Source organism: Lissotriton vulgaris, chromosome 5 (genome assembly GCF_964263255.1).
Source record: "Lissotriton vulgaris chromosome 5, aLisVul1.2, whole genome shotgun sequence".
NCBI lineage: Eukaryota > Metazoa > Chordata > Amphibia > Caudata > Salamandridae > Lissotriton > Lissotriton vulgaris.
The window spans coordinates 550,145,717-550,153,261 of NC_141693.1; positions in this window are offsets into that span (position 1 = coordinate 550,145,717).

The window sequence follows — 7,545 nt, forward strand, 5'->3', positions numbered from 1 at the left end:
TCCAAATCTTACGCCTGTATCACAGCAGGCGTAAGACTGATGCATGCCCTTTCACATGGGGCCTGGCCCCATGTGAAAGGATGCATTGCTGGAGTTGCATCATTTTTGTGACACACTCCAGCAATGCATCACTTTTGCGCTTACAGATATGTTTGAAATACTGACGTATCTGTAAGTACTTCCGACATAATATGTCATATATTTAATATGACGCATGACTAGAAGACTGAAGGCCTCATTTATGAGGCCATGCGTCACTTTAACGCCACCGGTGCGTCACTTTTTGTGACGCATCAGTACAGTAAAAAATGCACCTTATTCAGTCATATTTACAAAGTGACGCATCTAGGTAGATGCGTCACTTTGTAAGCCCCTGCGCCACATTATACCTACATCAGGTGTAATGTATGCAAAAGGGACCTATTGACGCAAGAAAGGGTCGTAGAGGTGACGCAGTGAATAAACTGGATTTCCCCATGCTACGCTCCCCGGTCCGCTCCCCAGAGCGCGTACCGGGCGCTCCCCACGCGCAAATCGAATTCTTTTTTTTTTTAGCCCCGTGGGACCCTATTATAGCCCCCACATCAAACCTAGGGGTCTACCCTGCCCCCTTATGGTCATTTCCCCCTTTTTTTTGCCACCTCTTGTGTCTCGATCCTACCGAGACACAAGATGGCGGCCGCTCCGGACTGTTTCGAATGTTTACAGACACCCGTGAGCCAATCAGCTTTCCGTGCGCAAGTCGCGTAGCAGGCCCGGTGCGCTCCCCGGTGCGCGTACCGGGGCGCGCATATAGATTTGTATATTTTTTTGAACCTAAATTACTCAAAAACCACTGGATCACATATCTTGAGACATAGCAAAGGCACGTCGGGCTATCGACCGCCAGTAGGTAATATATATATATATATATATATTTTTTTTTTGTGGTGTTAGACTGGGCACTGAATAAAACTTACGAATTGGAGTTGCTGAGTGAGGCGTCCTTTGTCACAAAAATTGTTTTTGGCCTCTGGTCTGCCCCAACGCCGGCACCCGCTAGTGAGCGATCCTGTGAGGAGACCACATTGCACCAAAAAAAAATATATATATATATATATATATATATATATATATATATATATATATATATATATATTACCTACTGGCGGTCGCCAGTAGGTAGTTATAGTTAGGATAATTTTCAATGTTAAATCTCAACATTCTATTTTGAATAACTTTGGCGCCGGTTGACGAATCTGCCTGAAATTTTCAGGAAAATGGTCTCATGGCGGTCCGGTCCTTCCCTGAAAGTTTGGGGGGGATTCGTCAAGCGGGGGCCGAGATAAAAGGGGGGTCCCAAAACGCGTTTTCCCCATGTTAATTTCCATAGGGCGTTCGATTTCACTTTTAGCCCGAACGGCTGAATGGATTTCCACCAAACTTGGCAAAATTGTAGGGACTGGTAGCCCGATGTGCCTTTGCTATGTCTCAAGATATGTGCTCCAGTGGATTTTGAGTAATTTAGGTTCAAAAAAATATATATATCTATAGGCGCTCTCCCGTGCGCGCACGGGAGTGCGCTCCAGGCGCGACACGCGACTTGCGCGCAGGAAGCTGATTGGATCTCAGTTGTCTGTAAACATTCTAAACAGTGCGGAGCGGCCGCCATCTTGTGTCTCGGTAAAATCGAGACACAAGGGGTTTGAAAAAAAAAGGGGCAAATGACCATAAGGGGGAAGAGTAGACCCCCTCTGACCCCCTAGGTTTGATGTAGGGACTAAAATAGGGTCCTGCAGGGCATTAAAAATTTTTTTTCGTTTTGCGCGGGGGAAGCGCATGGTACGCGCACCGGAAGCACGGGGAAAATTCAGGACCATATTTATGAAGGCCCTGCGCTGTTAGTTTTGCGCTTCCTGTGCGTCAATTTTTGTGACGCACCAGCGGTGTAAAAAAATGTGCATTGTTATGCAATATTTAAAAAGTGACGCATCTATCTAGATGCGTCACTTTTTAAATATAGTGCAACGAGGTACATTTTATTACACTGCTGGTGTTATGCGTCACTTTTCTGTGCGCACTCCTTATGACATTCCAGATGTGTCATATTTAATGTATGACGAATCATGTTGCAGATACAATATGGCGCAGAGTTTTAAAAAGTGACCCATGTACCTAGATGCGTCACTTTTTAAAAATAGCGTCAGGTATAATGTATGCAGAGGGGGTGTTCTCCCGCAAAAAGCTTTGTAATAGCGACGCAGTGAAATCTTTGAGATTTCACTGCGTCAGTTTTAGGATGCTGTTGCGTCAAAATCTTGTGCCTGCTTTACAGCAGGTGTTAGACTGAGGCAAGACCTTTCATATGCTGCTTTCCCCATTTGAAAGGACACATTACTGGAGTTGCGTCACTTTTGTGACGCACTCCAGCAATGCGTTACTTGGAATGTCATAAGGAGTGCGCACAGAAAAGTGACGCATTGCACCAGTAGTGTAAAAAAATGTGTTGCGTTGCGTTATATTTAAAAAGTGAGGTATCTAGGTAGATGGGTCACTTTTTAAAATCAAGCGCCACATTATATCTGCGTGAGGTATAATGCATGCAGAGGGGGTGTTCCCCCACAAAAAGCTTTGTAATAGCGACGCAGTGAAATGTTTGAGATTTCACTGCGTCACTTTTAGGATGCTGTTGCATCCTTTAAATATAGTGCAACGAGGCACATTTTATTACACTGCTGGTGTGATGCGTCACTTTTCTGTACACAGTCCTTATGACATTCCAGATGTGTCATATTTAATGTATGACGAATCATGTTGCAAGGAGTTACAGATACGTCAGTATTTCTGACATATGTGTAAACATAAAAGTGATGCGAGGCCGGCGCAAAATTTTGACGCAATAGCATCCTAAAAGTGACGCAGGGAACTCTCATAGATTTCAGTACGTTGTTATTACCAAGCTTTTTGCGAGGGATTGCCCCCTCTGCATACATTATACCTGATGCAGATACAATATGGTGCAGAGTTTTAAAAAGTGACCCATGTACCTAGATGCGTCACTTTTTAAAAAATAGTGTCAGGTATAATGCATGCAGAGGGGGTGTTCCTTGCAAAAAGCTTGGTAATAATGACGCAGTGCGTCACTTTTAGGATGCAGTTGTGCCAAAATCTTGCGCCTGCTTCACAGCAAACCTTTCACATGGTGCTTTTTCCATGTGAAAGGACACATTACTGGAGTTGCGTCACTTTTGTGACGCACTCCTGCAATGCGTTACTTTTGTGTTTACAGATATGTCAGAAATACTGACGTATCTGTAACTCCTTGCGATATGATTCGTTATACATTAAATATGACACATCTGGAATGTCATAAGGAGTGCGTCCAGATAAGTGACGCATCGCTATTTTCACGTAGCGATGCGTCACTTTTCAGAAATGAGGCCTCCAGTTTATTCACTGTGTCATAACTTTCTTTTCTAACACTCACCTTCTTTCAGTCCTCCTACTTCACTTCCTTTCACCTCTCATACCTTTCTGTTCTTTCTTACTCATTCTCCTTTCAATTATCAATGCACTATATTTCACTTACTCTTCATTTTTTAAGATTATAGCTCTTTGATGAGAATTGGAGGTAGTTCTGAAAAGAACTTTTGGTTTTCTTCTTTTAACTGAAGAGGAACAAAAACAGGGAATAGAAACTGCTCAACAGGAGCAAAAAGAAAAGAAAAAAATTAGGGGTGGGAAGGGCAGTGATGGTTCTCTAATGCCCGAACCATGAGCAGGACACTTTGCTCCCCATAGGTGAGGAGTTGATTGCAGTATCTGCATCTGACGACCCCATGGTTGAATGCAGGTTGAATGTTTGCTACCTGCCCCTGAGATTGTTCTCTTCCAGAAGAAGTTGCTCCTCCTGTTGATGTAGAGGCCCCATCTCTGGGAACCTCCTGTGCCAGAGCCCTGACACTTTCCCGGGCAAAATTCTGGGGGTGCCTGCTCTTCACATGGCGAATCATGGTGAAGTTGCCAAAAGAGTATTTTTTTAGGGGGTTACCCCGTGACAGGATATGTTTGCAGATCCTGCACTCTACTTTTGGTGCATTCACCTTCTTCTGGCCTTCTGGAAACTTAAAAAATTTCCAGATGAAATGTTCCTTCACCTTTGGGGTAGGAGGCTCTTCATCAATGAAATCATTGGAGTCATCTTCACTGCTGGATGGTCTGGCAGCCATGATGAATCCAGGAATATGGAGCAGCAAAAAAGGCAGGTCTTTCAGTCACAAAAGTGAAAGAAGAAGTGAAGGAAATGGGTGGGGATTTCATTCATTGTAAAAAAAAACTGTTAGCAACCAATGAAAAGTGTTATTTTAGGGTCACATGACCCGACGCGCTTACGTTGCGCGCTCAGGTGCACTTCCGGGTGCGTTTACGCAGCGCGATCGTAGGCGCTTCCGGGGCGCAAACGTGGCGCGATCGTAGGCGCTTTTGCGTGCGTTTAGGCGCCGCGCACGGAGGCGCTTCCGAGGGCACGTACGTTGCGCGCCGAAGTGACGTCATCAATCTTTAATAGAAATGCATAATCATTTTCCATATTAAAAAAAACAAATTTTATTTGTATGGTACGAAATGTTTTGCATTATTATTAACTTTTCATTCATATTTTTTTTTCACGAACGACAGTTGCGCTCTGGGTGCGCTTTCAGATGAGCGCACGGAAAAGCTTACAGGAGAGCTTAGCTGAAAGCTTCCCCGAGCGCGCACCCAGAGCGCAAAAGAAAAAAATTATAAAAAAAATGAATACTTAAAAAAAAACAGCAAATTGTAAAAAAAAAAAAGGTTAGAAACTCGATATACAAAGGAATTAGCATTTAAATAACTTTGAAATTCACTGAAAAAACCATAGGTTTCACACCAGTTATAGTTAGGAATTAGCATTTAAAAAACCTATGAAATTCACTGAAAAAACCATAGGTTTCACACCAGTTATAGTTAGGAATTAGCATTTAAAAAACCTATGAAATTCACTGAAAAAACCATAGGTTTCACACCAGTTATAGTTAGGAATTAGCATTTAAAAAACCTATTAAATTCACTGAAAAAACCATAGGTTTCACACCAGTTATAGTTAGCTGGAAATTTTACTGATATAAAACCATTGAAATTCCCACGTTATAGTTAGATGGACTCACTATAACTTGCGCGTGCAATGCACTGCTGATGATGTCTTATTAAGCCAGTTAACCAATCAATTTTTAAAAACCATCCATTTAGACACTTATTTAAACATTTATTCTTCCATCAACTTTTACATATACATATATAAAATATATTTATTTTTCAGAAAGACACACATTCACTGGATGGTGTCATCAGTGATGTCATGAGTGATGTCACTGACCATGTCATGAGTGATGTAATATGTGATGTCATCAGCAGTGCATTGCACGCGCAAGTTATAGTGAGTCCATCTAACTATAACGTGGGAATTTCAATGGTTTTATATCAGTAAAATTTCCATCTAACTATAACTGGTGTGAAACCTATGGTTTTTTCAGTGAATATATATATATATATATATATATATATATATATATATATATATATATATATATATATATATATATATATTACCTACTGGCGGTCGCCAGTAGGTATATATAGTTAGGATTTTTTCCCTATGGGATTTCTGAAAATTCTATGCCTAATAACTTTGGCGTTTGTGGACGGAATCGGTTGAAATTTTCAGGAAAATGGCACATTTTGTTTCTGAGCAGCTCCTGGAAATTTGGGGGGGTTCGTCAAGGGGGGGCTGAGAAAAAAGGGGGGTCCCAAAACGCGTTTTTCCCATGTTAATTTCCATAGGGCGGTTGGACTCACTTTTAGCCCGAACGGCTGAATGGATTTACACGAAACTTGGCAAAATTGTAGGGACTGTTAGCCCGATGTGCCTTTGCTAGGTCTCAATATATGTGCTTCAGTGGATTTTGAGAAATTAACGTTTAAATCAAGATATATATCTGTAACAGCGCTCCGGGCAGCGATCTGGTTCGCGTACTTTTCGCGTAACGGAACTTTGCGCACGGAAAGCTGATTGGCTCTTCGGTGTCTGTCAACATTCTAAACAGTCCGGTGCAGCCGCCATCTTGTCTCTCGGTAGGATCAAGAGACAAGAGGAGGCCAAAAGAAAGAGGGAAATTTCCATAAGGGGGCATAGTAGATCCTCCCTGACCCCCTAGGTTTTATGTGGAGGTTTTAAAAGGGCCCAGCAGGGTTCAAAAAAATGTTTTTTTTTCGCGTTGAGCGCCTAGTACGCGAACCGGAAAGCGGTCTAGGCAGCGTACTATAAGGATAATAGAATGATATACTTTTCAAAGACTAAATGTTAATTGTTTGTTGTTTTGTTTGTTGTTTTTTTTTTTTTTTTTTTTCTTTATTTGTAACTTTTTTTTTTTATTTTGATTGTTTTTCATAATTTATTAAACTTTCTAACATTTCAGTGTCTGAAATGTCATTATTTTCTTGAAATATTGTTTGCAATCTGTGAGGTTGTAAAATGTCCTCATTTGCAAGGAGGGCATCTACTGCTTGGACACATTGCAGCAGTTCATTATCCAAGCTTTGATCCATAAATTCCATGTCAATTTGTTCAATCAATTCTTGGCTGCTCTCTTGCAGGTCCATTTCAAAAGAAACTTCGTTTTCGCCTTCCATTTTGCCTGAAATTTGGATTAAAAAAATATATATTAGTAGAGATAGGGCACTGTTGGGATTAATTTTAGATAGTCATTTTTTATCAGTGAATTTATCTTTTGGCAGTGTATAGTATCAGAGTGGAAATAGGACTATAAAAAAGTGTATGTGATTTAACCACGACAAGCCTAACTCCATTCATAACTATAACAGAGAAGTCTATCTAAATACATTCCTAGTACAGAGGGATAGTGTATATCTAGCAGAAAAAGTCTACTATATTAAGTTATAGTGCACAATATATTTCATTTTTAAAAATTATAACTTACCTTCACAAAGAAGTTGAAGTTTTTGGAAGCTATTGAAATGTGATGTACAACAAGAAGTAGTAGTCAAAATGGCTGTGTTTTCTTCTCTTCCTTTATATATTCAAGTATATAACCAATCAAATGTCAGGTAATAAAAGTAGAAAATGAAAGTAACATTTTCATTGGTTGTCAATTCCAACACTTCAGATGTGTTTTGTGAAGTAATTTACCTCACGGTACTTGGAGAGGTCTACAGGCTAAATGGCTAAATTAAATTTCAATCAAATTTGTGAGAATGAAAGGGATTGTTATGTAGTATGAGCTAATTTATATTTGGTGAGAGTGTCTCTAGTCGTTTTTCTGTAAATTACTTTCCCACCTTTTTTTGGACCGTTTTCCGGAAAGCGGTCCGGTCCGCGAACTAGGAGCGTAACGGGAGTCCACCATTTTGTGTTTCGGTCGAATCAAGGTATAAAATGGCGGGTAAATAATGTTCTGAATGGGTAGAAAGGGGCATGGTACAAGTATTTTGCCCCCCCTACGTTTTCTGAGGGTGGCTGAGGAGTACTAT